Source organism: Apodemus sylvaticus, chromosome 3 (genome assembly GCF_947179515.1).
Source record: "Apodemus sylvaticus chromosome 3, mApoSyl1.1, whole genome shotgun sequence".
Classification (NCBI taxonomy): domain Eukaryota; kingdom Metazoa; phylum Chordata; class Mammalia; order Rodentia; family Muridae; genus Apodemus; species Apodemus sylvaticus.
This window is the reverse complement of record NC_067474.1, coordinates 25,442,906-25,459,940: the sequence shown is the minus strand read 5'-3', so window position 1 is coordinate 25,459,940 and position 17,035 is coordinate 25,442,906. Positions and strand designations below refer to the sequence as shown.

The 17,035-nt window shown below is 45.1% G+C and overlaps 1 pseudogene; it reads left to right on the top strand.

The window, feature by feature from the left end:
* Positions 1-2,202: 2,202 nt before the first annotated feature.
* LOC127679769 (eukaryotic translation initiation factor 5-like) lies at positions 2,203-15,901 on the top strand (annotated as a pseudogene).
* The last annotated feature ends 1,134 nt before the right edge of the window (positions 15,902-17,035 follow it).

Below are 17,035 nucleotides of genomic sequence, written 5' to 3'. Positions count from 1 at the left end.
CCCATCAGACATGTTAAATTCACAAGGGATTTGATGGACAATGGCAGGAAAATTTTTGAACCAATCTTTAAAAATGGAAGTTAGAGACTGGAGAGATGGCAAAGATGGCTGCTTTTCCAGAGGATCCAAGTTCAGTTCCCAGCACCCTCTTCTGGCCTCCACTGGCATACATACACAAATAGCATACATTCACACACACACACATACACAGAGAGAGATACAGACACACACACACACACACATACACACACACACAGAGACAGACAGACACACACACACATACATACACATACATACAGAGAGAGACAGACACACACACACAGATACAGAGAGAGAGAGACAGAGACAGAGAGAGAGAGACAGACACACACACACAGAGATATACAGAGATAAACAGAGAGAGAGACAGACACATACACACACACACACATACCACATACATATACATGAAAAGAAATGATTAAGCATACACCATCAAAATATGGTTGTCTGCCTGTATGAAAGATGATACAGTGGGCTGTAGATAGTGGTTAAGTACATGCGGTTAAGAGCACTGGCTGCTCTTCCTGAGGTTCTGAGTTCAATTCTCAGCACCTACGTGTCAGTCCACAACCATCTATAACTATAAACCCATGGGCTCCAATGCCGTTTTGTGGTGTGCAGACATACAGGTAGACAAAGAGCCATACACGTAAAATAAATAAATAGATAGATAAATAAATCTTTTAAAAAAAATAGGAAAGCAATTCAGATTTGTCAAAAAATAAAAGAAAGCTAATACAGTAGTCCACGAGTGTTGAATATTATAGCTCTATCACTGCAATCCACAAGTCTGAAGTAAGACAGCAGCTCCATGATTTCCTTCCACACTCATTCATTCCTCCAGTTAAGGGGCCTTGGTGATACAGTGTGCACCAACAGACACTGAGGAAAGACAGTGTTCTCTATTCTCCACACCAATCAGACATGCGCATGTGTGCCTGACCTACAAGTGTCACTGACCTGGACATGCGTATGTGTGCCTGACCTACAAGTGTCACTGACCTGGACATGCGCATGCGTGCCTGACCTACAAGTGTCACTGACTGGACATGCGCATGCGTGCCTGACCTACAAGTGTCACTGACCTGGACATGCGTATGTGTGCCTGACCTACAAGTGTCACTGACCTGGACATGCATATGTGTGCCTGACCTACAAGTGTCACTGACCTGGACATGCGCATGCGTGCCTAACCTACAAGTGTCACTGATTGGACATGCGCATGTGTGCCTGACCTACAAGTGTCACTGACCTGGACATGCGTATGTGTGCCTGACCTACAAGTGTCACTGACCTGGACATGCATATGTGTGCCTGACCTACAAGTGTCACTGACCTGGACATGCGCATGCGTGCCTGACCTACAAGTGTCACTGACTGGACATGCGCATGCGTGCCTGGCCTACACGTATCCTTCATGCTGTGGTTTAGCTCCCTCCTTGGGAAGACAAAAGTTAGAGGCTGTGGGTCCTTCCAGCTTGGCTCAGAGATAGAGATCAGGCTGCAGCTGGTCAGGACCAGACAAGTGAAACCATCTTACTAAGCAGCATGGACCCAAGGGGAGGAGGGGGAACGCGAGCATAGGCCAGAGCGTGCTACTTGGCAATTGATGGAGTCACTTGGCAGGTCATGAGTCTCCTCTGAGAAAACAAGAAGAGAACTGAAGCGTTTGAGGGGATTTGTGTTGGGGGGATGGGCAATAAAGTAAATGTCAGTAGGACAGGGTAAGAAAAGCAACTTTCCTGAGGTGAATAGATGCTGATGATAACTGGGAACTTGGGAGACAGGCCGAATTGTGTTTGGCACCATAGAAAGGAATTATCATGTTTCAAGGTTAAAGAAAAATCTCTTCTGTTTGATGTAGAGATTTGCCTTGGAAACAAGGGGAGTTACTGCCCGCTTTGTTAGGAGAGAAACAAAAAATCGGACCACCTAACAAAAACCCCAGTACCAAGCACAAGAAGCCCTCTTTTGAGATGTGGCTTAGAGACTCACAAACATCTTATTGCTGTTGCGTTGGCTACACACCAGAGGTGAAAGGAAAGTTTCTATTGGTGAAGGCATCATATATTTCCGGAAACAGGCCCCAGGGGACCCTGACTGGAACTGACCTCAATGCCCCCTCCCTGAGAGGAAGTTTTCACAGTACTAGAAGGCACCATGCAAGCTTCCAAAGACACCAACCAACCCATGAACCTCATCAACGGCCCACCAGCATGGCACAATAACCCTAGAGGTGCAATCGTGGCACACGTACCTTGGAAGTAACCAACACCCAACCTTAAGATTGCCCAACAAGAGGGACAGCACACCTGGAAACCTAGCTAACCACTTAGTGCCAGTGAAATCATGGTAACTGGAGGAGACCACTAAATTACTAAACCAGTATAATCCCTGACAAAAATCAATAAACATCTGTCTTTATAGATATGATTAAGGCTCTCAAGATGGAAGATTACCCTGGAGTGGAGGTGGGTCTCAAATACAATTACTTGTCCTTATCAAGGAAACTTCTCTTTGCAACAGAGACTACAACAGAAAGTCACAGCCAATCAAAATGCAGAGTTGTGGAGCTCAGTCCCAACTGACACATCTATAAAATATTCCCCGCCTAAGGCTCAGGGAACACGTTGGAAGAAGGAACCGAGAGATTGTAAGAGCCTCAGAAGTAGAGAATTTGCTGTGAGATTGTGTCTTCCTGCTCCAGATCGTAGGGGACAGCCATCGAGCCTCAGGTTGAACAGATTTTATCTTGCTGTTTGATTTTACTCAGAAGAAGCAACTTCTCAGAATGGCATGTTGATGATGCTACCAAACAACAGACGAGACAAACGGCTTTGGGCCCCTGAACTCACGGTCTAGTAGAGGAGACAGAGAAAAGCCAACCACAGAGCTACGGAGAAATATATTGAGGGCGCTCAAAGAGTTGAAAATGCCTCCCAGAAGATGTCCTCATGTACAAACTCTTAGAGCTGTGAATGCAGCCTTCTATGTCAAAGAGGAGGGAGGAAATGGGGTGAAGTCTTTATAGATATGATTAAGGCTCTCAAGATGGAAGATTACCCTGGAGTGGAGGTGGGTCTCAAATACAATTACTTGTCCTTATAAAAGGCAGAGGGAGCGCTGACACAGGCGGAAGGCAGGGCAATGTGACCACAGAGGAAGAGAACAGAATAATGTAACCACATCCAGAAGGCAATAAGGCAGGGAGTCCTGACAGCTGCTGGAATCAGGAGGAAGGATCCTCCTTAGTCATTTCTGGAGAGATTGTGCTCCTTGATTCACACAGCCCAGAGCTGATTTCCAGTGCCTCCCCTCTAGAACTGTGATAAGGTAGACGTCTGTTGTTCTAATCCAGAGTCCGGGTGGTTATACCAGCTAGGAGAGATGAGCAGACACTCTAGAACACTCCTGGGAAAGTGTCTGCTCAGGAATCTTGGGGCAAGCTTGGAAACTGATCCCGGCTGACTTAAGCAGAAAGATCCCCTGGAATTGGCGCTGGCTGGGGATGGGAGTGCTCGTGTGGTGGGCCTGAGCCTGAGCCTGGAGAGGGGAACAAGCTTGGGAAGGTTCCAAAAGACTCAGCTGTTAATGAAGGGGAAGGCCTGCTACGAGGCTACGCCATGTCGTGGGAAAGAAGTGTACCCTAGTCATCCCTCTTGTCTTTGTGTCAGTTGTGACCTGTGTAACTCCTGAAAGTATAGTCTAGTTGGACAGAAAGCCTCTCCTCTAGGTCTTCCTCAGATTAGAGAAGAGAAGAAAGTCCCAGAGGGACAGGGGGAATTCTTCCTAACTTTAGGAAGGTTCAACAACCAAAACCAATAACAATTGCAACAAAAGTACATAGCAGGAGACAGGCAATCCCGGTATGAGTGGCTTCAGGGGAAAGGGACTGCGGAAGACAAGCCTAAAGAACCATTAGGAGCCAGCCTGAGCACTCCTAGAACTCACCTGTGGCGTGTAAGCACACATGCACACGCATGTCATCCTCGCATGTTCTCTGAGCTGGCTGGCATCCGCCCCCCCCCTCCTATTTTCACATCTCATTATTGCAATCTTGAGCAGGAAATGTAAACTAAATCCAGGGCCCCTTGGGGAGGGGAGAGGAGAATGCGGGCTTGACACGGGAGCACCACACATGGCTGTTCCACACCTGTGTCCTTGGAACTTAAGTCAGAATCCCCAGAACGTCCGGGAACTAAGCAAACACTGCCATCGCTGAATACTAATTGTGTATTGGGTTGCCTAGCAACTCTGTGCTGTTTATGTGACTAACTCCTGGCCTGGTCACATGTGAGTATACCTTTAGCTCTCTGGAGAATGTGACTGAGTCATGACTCTACTTTTATGAAATCAGGAAGAGCAAAAGCATTATTTATCCACAGGCCTGCCTATGGACCCTGAAGTGAAGCAGAGTTCTAGAAGCTGCAGGTGAGGTGACTCAGAAGACTGAAGGAAGGAATGTTTCAGAACAGGCTGGAGATAAAGCCCACTGACTCAGCCTTCCAGTGAGGTCTGCTGAGTCTCTCAGCCTGGCCACCGCGGGGGTCTGAGGGGAGCCTCAGTCGGTCACTTTCTACCCTATGTCATTATTCTTGAACTGAGTGTTATTCCTGGGAACAACATAAAGCCCGTGCCCTGTGGGTAAGATTAAAAGAAAATTTACCAAACATCAATGGATTCTGTCATCTTCCCCAACAGGCTGTTCATCAGTCTTGGTCTGTCTGTCAGTCTTGGTCTGTCCCTCCGTTGCCTAGATGCCTTCTTGTTCCATCAGAAGACAACCAGGGAAAGGCGTCAAATGATAGCCCTGCCCTTAAGCAGTTCTGTGACATAAGCAACCCTCCAAGTCCCAGATGCCTCACTTGCAAACCCAGAAAAATAACAGTACTTTACAGGGCTGCTTGGTAAACCTTAATAAAATATACATCTGGGACACAAGCTGCTGCGATGGCTCAGCAGGGGGAGGCCTCTGCAGGCAAGCTTTATGACCCGAGTATTGTCCCAGGACCCACATGGCAGAAAGAGAAAGCCGATTCCCACAGGATGTCCTCTGATTTCCACATGCATGCTGTGATACACACACACATACACACACACACACACACACCATACACCATATACCTCAAATGAACATAAAAATATTAGAACTACCCCTTACCCCTGTTGACCTTGTCTGTAAGACTTCACCTCTTCCTTTCTTTGTTCTTCGGCACAAGGCATATGTGCCAGTGTTGACTGCCAGCTTGTCAGCGCAGAGCCCCATGGGTGGGAGAGCGTCTTGAGAGAATCAGTCGAGCAGGAAGACCTGCCCTCTATGGATGGGGCCACGCACACGATCATTGCCCTCTCCTCCTGACTGCAGATATGGCGTGGCCTACAGCTCCAAGCCTCTGACGACTCCCCACCACAACGGAGCATCCCTGGGAACGGAGTTAAAAGAAAGCTTTGGTCTCTGAGGTTGCTTTGTGTGTATCACAACATGGAAGGAAAACAGCAGTTGCTGTAACCACTGCACCATCTTGCAGACTTCTTGTGAATATTAAAGATGACAGTATATTTACACCTGGTATGATGCACATCAATGAACAGTCCGTAACGGGGCAAACGCTTTTCTGTCCGCACCCCAGTGCGCTCTCGTGTGGATTAATCTAAACTTAGATAGGTGAGGTTACTGGGTAATCTCTCAAAAGAAAGGCAAATTTCTCTGAGTTACTAAGGCTATGTATTCTAAGTTTTTCTATTTTACTTTGGGTGTATGTGTGAATGTCTTCATGCACATGGGAGTACTGCCTGGTGCCTGGACAGGTCAGAAGAGGACATAAATAACTATTTAAACCTCTGTATTTAAACGAAATGTCTATTTAAACCACTATATAATGAACTTGTTCAGAGTTTGAAGGGTGGCATTCTTGTATTCCAAAACAACATAAATTTAAATATGGAGAGTATTAGAAATTTAAATTCAGGTAGTAAAGTAGAAAAGCATATACCATAAATAAATTCTATATATGTGGAGCATATGACTAAACATTTTAATCAGTCATACCTCATACATTTAAAAAACAATTGATTTAGATTATGTTAAAATTAGTCCTTATTGGACAGTGGTAGTGCTTTAATCCCAGCACTTCGAAGGCAGAGGCTGGCAGATCTCTTTGAGTTTGAGGTTAGCCTGATCTACAGAGTGAATTCCAGGATAGCCAAGGCTACAGAGAAACCCTGTCAGGAAAAACAAACAAAAAAATTGCCCTTATTATTGAATTTTAACTTTTTAATTTGAATATAGCACTATCCATATAAAGACCATATTGCTGGCTGATGTTATAGACCTGGTGCTTTTTCTTAAAGATGTATTTTTATTTCATGTGTCTATGAGTGTCTTCATGTGGGTATACACACCACGTACATGCTTGGTGCGAAGGCGGCAGGAGAGGGTGTCACCCTGTGGAACTGACATAGACGGTTATGAGCTACACTGTGCAGGCGACAGGACCCTAACCAGAACCCTCCGTGAGAACAGTGTCTCAGTTATGGTCACTACTGCTGTGATCAAACACCATGACCAAAGCGACATGGGGAAGAAAAGTGTGTGTTCAGCGTTAAGTTTCCATATCATCATCATCAAAGGAAGTCAGGACAGGAACTCAGAGCAGAACCCTGATGCAGACACCATGAAAAGAACTGCTTACTGGCTTGCTCCTTGAGGCTTGCTCAGCCTGCTTCCTTATAGAACCCTAGACTACAGGCCCAGAAATATCACCACCCACAATGGGCTGGGCCTCCACCATAAATTACTAATTAAGAAAATGCCCTGCAGGCTTATGTCCATCCTGATATTATAGAGGCATTTTCTAAATTGAACCTCCTTTCTCTCAGATGACTTTAGCTTGTGTCAAGTTGACATAAAACCAGCCAGTGGAACTGATCCCACATCAACTTAACACACAAATATGTCAGTTTTCTTTCTTTCTTTCCTTTTTTCAAATTTTTTGGGGGTGGGTAGAATGGGGATGTTTTGAAGTAGGGCTTCCTGATTGTCCTGAAACACGATCTGTAGACCAGACTGGCTTCAAATTCAGAGAGATCTGCCTGCTGCTGCCTTCCAAATGCTGGGATTAAAGGTGTGCACCTTTACTGCCAGGCTTAACACACAAACACATCACTTCTCAATTAGAATCTTTCCTTCTTCATTTATCCTGAAGATGGCATATTAATACTTATATTACAATATAAAACACAATAACTTTAAAAGTCCCACAGTCTTTACAAATTCAAAGGCATTAAAACTCTAGTCTCAGTCTGAGAGAGACCATTCCAGAGAGCTGTCGCACAGCCATTGATTCCCATTTTGAGGAAACACAGCAGACAAGCTAACAGCCTCAGTGGGAAAAGGTTTTCATGTCAGAGGCCAAGAATTCTTGCAGTCATTTATGCCTTCCCTTCTTCTCCAGACAGAAGATACCAAAAAAAAAAAAAAAATGTAATCAAAGATCTGTTCATGTGACTTATAAAGTTACTAATAAGCCAAAATACCGGTTGATGTCAACCACAGTGTGACAGACCAGTTCTGTCCCTACAAGATGCCCCCTCTGATTGCCAAGGTTGAGGACAAAGAAACAGAGTCCAGACAGCTATAGTCAACATGGTTGGCTGACATTACAAAGGCACTCAATTGGCTTCCAATGTATCCCACTAGGTATTTTGGCTGTAACCTGGGAGCACAGACCCAGTTTGATGTTAAGAATGACCGTTACATTGTTGATGGATTTCATGAGGTGAATAAGCGGCAGGATATGTTGGATGGATTAAAAAAAAAATCATTTAAAAAAACTGTTCTCTCTCCTGAGTGTGAGAGTCCTGAAGCAGATCTACTTATCAATCAATGAAGCAAGCAATAGGTAATTCTTGTAAAGCCTGTGGGCACTGAGGCGTGCTTACACACATCATAAACTCCGTACATTCATTCTCAGAAATCCTCCCAAGAATAATGTCTAGAAGTACAGGTAAGAAAGGAAAGAAAAAGAAAAATAGAAAGGGCATGGACTAGAGAACTGGCTCCTGGCTCCACAGCCTGCGGAGAGACACCACCTCCTCCACATGTTGTGGAAGAGGAGGAGCAGGATGGCTGGGGATGATATCACTGAGGTGAGGAACCGATGAATTCAGCAACCATACAACGGGTCTGACACTCAGCAAAGATTTGGCAAGAACCGTAGGAGGGCGTGTCAACATCCTGCTTGATTTTGAAAAAAGAAGAGACCCTTATTGATTCATCTGATAAAGAAACCATCGCTAAGGCAGAAAAACTGGGTGTGAAGCCATGGGCCCTCTTGTTTTGACTGAAGTTCTCTTTAATGAGAAGATGAGCGTGAAAATCAAGAAACACAGGCACCATTTCCCAAGATTTTGTCATAACACCCAAAGGCTCAAGGGTGCCTTCTTCACGGAAAGGAATGTGTGATCGCGATGTGTCAAGCTTAGCTATCTCCAGAACTCCACTTGAAGATGTGTGATGATGCAGAACTTTTAGAAACCAGTACGTCTCAAAGGAGCTTGCCAAAGAGATTCCTGTCAAAGCAGAGTCATTCAGTACGAGGTTGAAGGAAGCACTCAAGAAGTTAGCCTCCAGAGAGTCAAATAACCCTATTAAAAATGGGGTACAGAGCTAAACAGGGAATTCTCAACTGAGGAAACTCAAATGCTCTAAAGCACCCAAAGAAATGTTCAGCATCCTTAGCTGTCAGGGAAATGCAAATCAAAACAACACTGAGATTCCACCTCACACCAGTCAGAATGACTAAGATGAAAAACTCAGGGGACAGCAGTTGCTGGAGAGGATGTGGGGAAAGAGGAACACTCCTCCATTGTTGGAGGGGTTGCAAGCTGGTAAAGCCACTCTGGAAATCAGTTTGGTGATTCCTCAGAAAATTAGACATAGTAATACCTGTGGACCCAGCTATACCACTCCTGGGCATATACCCAGAAGGTGCTCCTACATGTAATAAGGACACATGCTCCACTATGTTCATAGCAGCCTTATTTATAATAGCCAGAAGATGGAAAGAACCCAGATGTCCCTCAACAGAGGAATGGATACAGAACTATGGTATACACACACACACACACACACACAATGGAGTACTATTCAGTTATTAAAAACAATGAATTCATGAAATTCTTAGGCAAATGGATGGAACTAGAAAGTGTCATCCTGAGCGAGGCAACCCAATCACAAAAGAACACACACACATGGTATGCACTCACTAATAAGTGAATGTTAGTCCAAAAGCTCAAATAAACAAGTTGCAATTCACCAAGCTCAAGATGAAGGAGGACTTAAGAGAGGGTGCTTTGGTTCCTCTAAGAAAGGGAACAAAATAGCCACAGGAGCAATAAGGAAGATTCAAACTTTTAAAATCTCGGAGAATTCTTGTGACTAGAGCCGTAGGCACGATGCCTGCACATCACCCACTGCTGCTGAACACTGCAAAACAATAACACAGACACTTGCTCCACAGTGAATGAGCAGAAACCAGTTTTTCCACTACAGTGATGACAAGTTCATCTGGGCCTGGCTGGGTATCAGAAGCACCTTTCTCTTCGTGGTTGACCTTGACTGACCTTTCACTCCTGCTCATCCTGGGCCATCTTCCTGGAGGCTGTTCGTAATGATCGTCCTGTTGGACTCTACTTGTCCAAACTGTAGAGAGGTATTAAATCACGGCAGGTGGCCTCAGGGCTACCCCAGGCTTGTTAGTCAGTAAGGCTTCAATTCAAACAGCCTGAACCTAAACTATTAGTTATACAAGACCCTCTTCTTAGTAGAATATATCTTGGTAAACATCTCCAAACATGCCTCAGTGGCTGCCTAGATATTCAAACAGTAGATGCAACCTCCAGCACTCCAAGTGCTTTAATCTTTCCCCTGCTTCTCAGTTGGACCTTTTCATTGACACTTCTAGCCATGCCAGCCAGACAGGCAGAGCAGTAGCTATGTTACACAAAGGCCCCTCTCCTGTGGAGAGTTCTTTTCTCAACACTTAAACTCGAGGCTCATCACATCTGGGTTCAACAACATCATCTCGGAAGCATTCCCTTCTGTTAGCTGAGTAACTATTCTTAGTAAAACAAGCTATTAATGGGCCAGCCTCAGTCTTAACTGTTTGGGCAAGTCATGACTGACTAAATAGCTTCTTAGACTTGTGACCCAAAGGGTCAGTGCCAAGATTTAAAAAAAAAAATGTTCTCTCTTATTTCTTGTAGGGCCAGAGGCTTGGCCAGCTGAAATAGAAAATGAAATAGGATTTAACAAAAAAAAATTAGGTAGATAGATAGATAGATAGATAGATAGGTAGATAGATAGATAGACATTCAATGGAAATCCAATTTTTTCTTTAAATTTAAAATTGCTATTATTAAAGATTTTCATGATTCTTCAACATTCCTTTTTCTTTTTTTAGGACATTTAGGTGTCTTAAAAAAAATAAAAAGCTATGTTCTGTATCCAGATTGGACTTGACTGAATATCCTTATGATGACTGAGGCAAGCTGGCCCACAGCCACCCAGGAGACAAACCTCTGGCCACATCCCTGAGGGGGTTTCTGGACTGGGTTAATTGAGATAGGAAGACCTACCCAGAAGGTTGGTACCACCCCATGGGCAGTCCTGACTTAGAGAGAAAGAAGAGCTGCACTCACATCAGCACCCATTGTTGTTTTGTGACTGCCACAGTTTCCTCAACACCATGATGAGCTGGGCCCCAGGGTGTGGCCTGAACAGACCTCCCCTCTAAGTCGCTTCTGTCAGATACTTTGTCATAGCAACAACTAATACAGTCCTCCTGACTCAGCCTCTCAAGCGCTGGGATTATAGATGCTGGCTACCATACGGGGCCTTCACTAAGAACCTCGTGTCTTTCTCCACCTGTTTCACTTTTCTTACATTTGGATTTCCTCTCTTCCAGGGCATTTTCTTCTAAAAACCTGAACCCTGAGCCATCTGGTTCATCTGCACAAATCTAATGAGTCATCAGTCAGACTCTAATTCATGTCACAAGTTCCCTGAAGCGTCACTGCTGTGTGCAGTCCACTCTGATCTCCTCTCCCCACATAGTCATTTACTCATTTGTTTTTTGAGACAAGATCAGGCCTCATTGTGTAGTCTCAACTGACCTGGAACCTGTGCAGGCCACTCCTTTACATCCACATATATTCTGTCCAATCAAAAATAGTGTTCAAATGAGCATTGTCATATATGCCTGTAATCCCATCACTTGGGAGGTAGAGGCAGGAGATTCAGGAATTCAAAGTCAACCTCACCTACATAGTGAGTTTGAGGCTAGCCTGGGCTACATATGACTGTGACTCAAAAACAGTGCAGGCATGATGGTGCATGCACTCTGGAGGAAGAAGCAGGTGATTTCTGCCTTTGTGATTTGAAAGTCAGCCTGGTCTACATTGTAAGTTCCTGGCCAGCCAGGACTATGCAGTGACCTCCCATATCAAAGCAACTCTCCTTCCTCTCAGGATTGATATTGGTGACTCCTCTAGGATGGAGAGGTGGGGCAGAGGAGGAAAGAGAAGCCTGAGACTGTGACTGAGTTTCACAGAAGACTTCCTCTTATCCAGAAAATAACCAGAAGGCTGACTCACTCCCTGAGTGGCCATTGTTACCATGAGGAATTCATCCCCCAAATGAACCCATGGAGATTGTCTTAGTTAAGGTTTTATTGCTGTGAACAGACACCATGACCAAGGCAACTCTTATAAGGACAACATTTAACTGGGGCTGGCTTACAGGTTCAGAGCTTCAGTCTATTATCAACAAGGTGGGAGCATGGTAGTGTTCAGACAGGCATGGAGCAGGAGGAGCTGAGAGTCCTAAAAGGCCAAACCTATCCTATTTCATCTTAGAACTAGCCTCTATCAAAAATAAAAATCCTGAGACCTTGGCCTGAAGCTGAACCCAATCTACACCCAAGTACCAGGAAGAAGCCAATAGTTCGTCCTTGGCCAGAGTTACTCCCTAGCTACTTCCTAGCAACAGTAAATCAGATCCTTCATGATTATATATGGTCTTGCTTCAGAGCACACACCTATCAGCTTACAGTAGCCATTCAGTTAGATCCTTGCCAGGCTGAAACACCACCCCTCTCACTTACTTCCATTTCCTATAAAACCCTGTCCCTATGAGAGTTCTGGGCTGCTTCTCTAAACTGTCCAGTAGAGCCAGCAGTAAGTAAGCCCAAACTCAAGTTTATAATAAAGAGACCCTAATGTGCTTACATCAAAAACAGCTCCTTGATGGTCTTTTGGGGTTCATGAATGTTCCCTGGCACAACAGTCCTGCATCTTGTTCTGAAGGCAACAGAAGAAGACTGGCTTCCATGTTGCTAGGATGAGGGTCTTGAAGCTCACACAGACAATGACACACTTCCTCCAATAAGGCCACTCTAAATAGTGTCACTCCCTCCTGACTCAAGAATATTCAAACTACCACAGAGATGAAAAACACTGGGGAAACCCTGGTCCATGGGTCAGATAATAAGAAGGCCTGGATGGTCCTCCAGATGGTCTTCTACACCCTGATCACCTAACTTGTGAAGGACTATGGGAAGTGGAGGAACTGCTATCAATATGTGCCAGTCCCCTGATGTGCTCATGAGCAGCCCAGAAGCCCTCTCCAAACCTGCATCTTAGTAACAAGAAAGCCAGACAGCCCTGCACCATGACTCATCTCCCATCTGAAAACTGGTCCCTGCCCTTAGGAGCTGGGCAGCAGAGAAAGGAAGTCCGAGGAAGGGAGTGCTAAGAAGGAGCTGTGAGGAGCTTGGGGGGGGGGGCTATCTCAGAGAGAAGCAGAGTTTTTGTCATAAGCAGGACTTTTTCATAAGTGGAAGACTTGGAAGATTGATTTAAGAAACACTGATTGGAACTGGCCCAACTTGAAATCCATCCCATGGTCAAACACCAGTCCCTAACACTATTGATGATACTCTGTTATGCTTACATACAGTAGCATGTTGTCGTCTGAGAGGCTCCACCAAGAAGCTGACTCAGACAGATACAGACACCCACAGCCAAACCATGGATAGAGCTTGGGACTCTTACAGAAGAATGGGAAGAAGGATTTGGGGCCCTGAAGGGGATAGGAACTCCACATGAAAGCCAACAGAGTCAACTCACCTGGACCCTTGGGGCTCTCAGAGTCTGAATCACCAACCAAAGAACATACACAGGCTGGACCTAGGCCTCCCCACTCATATGTAGCAGATGTGCAGCTTGGTCTTCATGTGGGTCCCGAACAACTGGAATGGAGGCTGTCCCAAAAGCTGTTGCCTGTCTGTGGGATGTGTTCTTCTAGCTGGGCTGCCTTGTCTGGCCTCAGTGGTACAGGATGTGCCTAGACTCACAGAGACTTGAAGTGTCAGGGTGAGAGGATACCCAAGGGGGCCCCACCTGCTCAATGGAGACAGAGAGGAGGAATAGGGAAGGATTGTGGAAGTGAGTGTGTGAGCAGGAGGTAGCAGTGAGCCGGACGTAAAGTGAATAAGTAAAATAAATTTAATTTAATTTAAAAAATAAATCCTGATTGGAGGATGTAAATTCAGGTAGGAAGGCATATATCATTTCTAAGTTAGCTCTTCAGCAGCTCTGGAGCCATGATGACTCGAACAAAGTCAGTGTGCTAAGGCCTCGGCCTTTATCCTGTGTCCTCCCTGGATAAGAGACTAAAACTGCAGGAAGTCAAACATAGTCCTGCCTGCCCGGCAGTTAGGCCAAAGAGCGTACCGCTGGTGGCAGTGGCTCCCCACGCCCATCAAATCTAAACAAGCATCTCACCTTGGAAAGAGAGAAGGCCTGTGGTGTCGGAGCAAGTCACAGGGAGACAAGCCTCGCTCCCTCTGTTCCCAAGACTTTGTGCTGATGATACACCAGGCTACCTCCTCTCATGGCAGAACTCTCAACAGCACCACAGTCAATCAACCTAGCTTCTCTCATCCATAGTACATGAAGGGACTCCTTTAACTAAATGCACAATGCTGCGCAGTGTATCTCTGTGATATGTGCTTGTCTAGCATGGGGAAGACTCCTGAATTCAATCTTCAGCACTGCAAAAGCATAAGTAAAAATTAATCAACAGATGTCCTAGGCTTTCTCATCTAAAGACTGACTCTTTTTATATTCAAATCCCATGACTGAGATCCCTCAACAACAGCCATGTGCTATTCTCCGTGAGGTGCTTCTACGAGCTAACCCGGTGCTGCTTGGCTTGGCCCTAATTCAAAAAAAGGGTTGTTCAACTTCTACTTTTAAAAGGGAGAGAGGCAACAAGATGGCTCCGTGGGTAAATGCGCCTGCTACAGAGCCTGGCAACCTGAGTTCAATCTCCAGGACCTGTATGGTGGAAGAACCAACACACACACACACACACACACACACACAAATAAATAAGCACAAAAAATTAAGACTGCTTCTGCATTTGCTCTTGGGAACCCTGAAGCCATCATCTAAGAAACAAGGCTGTGTGCAGGCACTACATGCAAAAGGTAACCCAAAGCTTATATGGAGAAAGGGAACCTGTCCCCAAATCCTTGCTGACCTCAGTTCCGTCTGATCTACTGACCACCAACTGACCATCCAGACCAGAAGAACTGCCCTGTGAGTTCAGCTGTTGCTACAACGCTTCAGATAACTACAATCAGTATTAACCCATGATTGTAAACACAAATGTGAGAAAGCACTTCAGCTGGTACAACACTTAACCAAATAACAGTTGCCTCTCCATTGGAGTCTGTATCTTCCCTGGTTATAGGTTTTTGTCTAAGTCCCCAGTACAGATGTAAATCTACCCCATGAATGAGCCTTAAGTCCCATCAGAAATTTGGTTCAACCCATGCTACTATTGCAGTAGCTGGCACATCTTGCCTAGCACTTCCATCATGCAGGATCTACAGTTGAGTGGGACTTTGGGTAAGACACCTTGTTCACTTAACATTTACAGACCCACACTATTGGAGCCCTTTCCCAAGCAGCAGGTGGGAGGCATCTCTGCCTTATCCAACCGTAAAGCTCTCAAGAGCTGCAGAGTGGCACATGGCTACTTGTACCTCATATGGCCTTGTGCTTGCTTCCTGGGGTACACTCACATGTTTCCTTCCCCACTGGCTTTCCAAATCTGTAAAACAGTCAGAAGTTAGGATTGTATCATCTGTGTGATGAGGCCTTCCCCAAGAGGATGGTGGGACAAGGCAACTCCCTGAACCAGCATCCCAAAATAAATAGTGAGGTAAATGTCTGTTAGCATTTGCTGCCATCAGTTTCTGAGTGGGTGTCAGCAATCACAGAAGTTCATAACTATGGAGACACCAAAGTCACACACAAGCAAGATCTAATACAGTCTGGAAAGACTCCAGCCACTGGTTTCAACTATTCCCTCAATAGATCAATGTTGGTCACAGTAGCATGGTTAGGAGGTGTGAATTGTGTTAGATCTCCCCAGCCCTCAGTGTAGACATATATTTTTCTGAGCCTACTTTAATAATGGTTCAACCACTATTCTAGCCCACCACCCACAAGAGGTAGTGGCAAAGAAAGGTTATTAGGATACAGGAGAAGTGGACCTGTTTAGAAATAGTTCTTTGGGGAAATTCCAATCTCTATTGTTCTCAGTCCACTAACAATCACCAAACACAAACCAGCAGCTGCCGTCCAGTCCACTCAGCAGACATCACACAAGAATCAGCAACAGTGGTTCAATCCAAATGAAACTGCGGGGCTCACCAACTGGACAAGTCCACAGAAGCGGAAGAAGCCACAGAAACCTCACAAGAAGCTCTTTGGCGCGTTTCTATGAAGTCACCACAAGGGGAGTTCAGCAATGCAGTGTAAGGCGAACCAATACATGCATCTTGTCAACAGAGACTCATGAGGTGAAGCAAGGGAAACTAATGCTTGAACCCCCACTGTAGGGTCATAGTTATATTCCTCCTAGACATCACATGCCCTTTCACCTGTTTTCTATGGCAAACATCCTTACGCCTGTGTGCCCAGCAAAACCGCATTTAACATACTGACTTTCCATGAAACCAGAAGTTTCCACTCCACCTCAGTCCTTCCACTTTCACATGCTGGGGCCTCCCTGTATGTCTCCACCCCATGAACTCAGTGGGGCTGGATCAAGCTGCTCATTCCTACCAGTGCCCCAGAAGTACAAAGTCCTCAGCCTATAAAGCCTTCCAGAAGCTGCTTAGCACACACTGTGGCTTTCTGCCAATTTTTCCCTGAGAAAAAAATTTCACATTTTTGCAGCTCAACACAAGTCTTGTCACATTTGCCTTTGAATAACCGAGTCAGACCTCTTCTTCGGCATTGCCTCTGTCTTATCTCCTCTAGGTAGTTCTCCCACATTATAGACATGCTTTACGTGCTGGTCTAAGTCACTCAGATTAATCAAAGCCCTTCCTACTTCATAAACATCCTGTGCCACCAAAGGGGTCAGCAAAGCTACTAAAGGTCTATGCCAGCCTTTCTAATCTTGATGACTCAGTTCCTCCTTAAGTCTCTGATGAATACCATCTTCCTGGGCCCTGTGAACTGGGCATGATGCATCATCTCCCTCTTATCTAATTTCCTCAATAGTACCTGTCCCTCCTCTATAGTCCTTCTGCCCCTATAGCCATAGTAGGTGTATGATGTCCTCTTCTGGCTTTCTTGGGTACACAACATGACATACATTCACACAGACACACACATAAGCACAATTTAAATTGTTAAAATCTGGGCTAGAGAGATGGCTCAGTGGTTAAGAGCACTGACTGCTCTTCTTAAGGTCCTGAGTTCAAATCCCAGCAACCACATGGTGGCTCACAACCATCCATAATGAGATCTGATGCTCTCTTCTGGAATGTTTGAAGACAGCTACAGTGTTCTCACATATAATAAATAAATAAAACTTTAAAAATAAATAAATAAATAAAATGTTAAAATC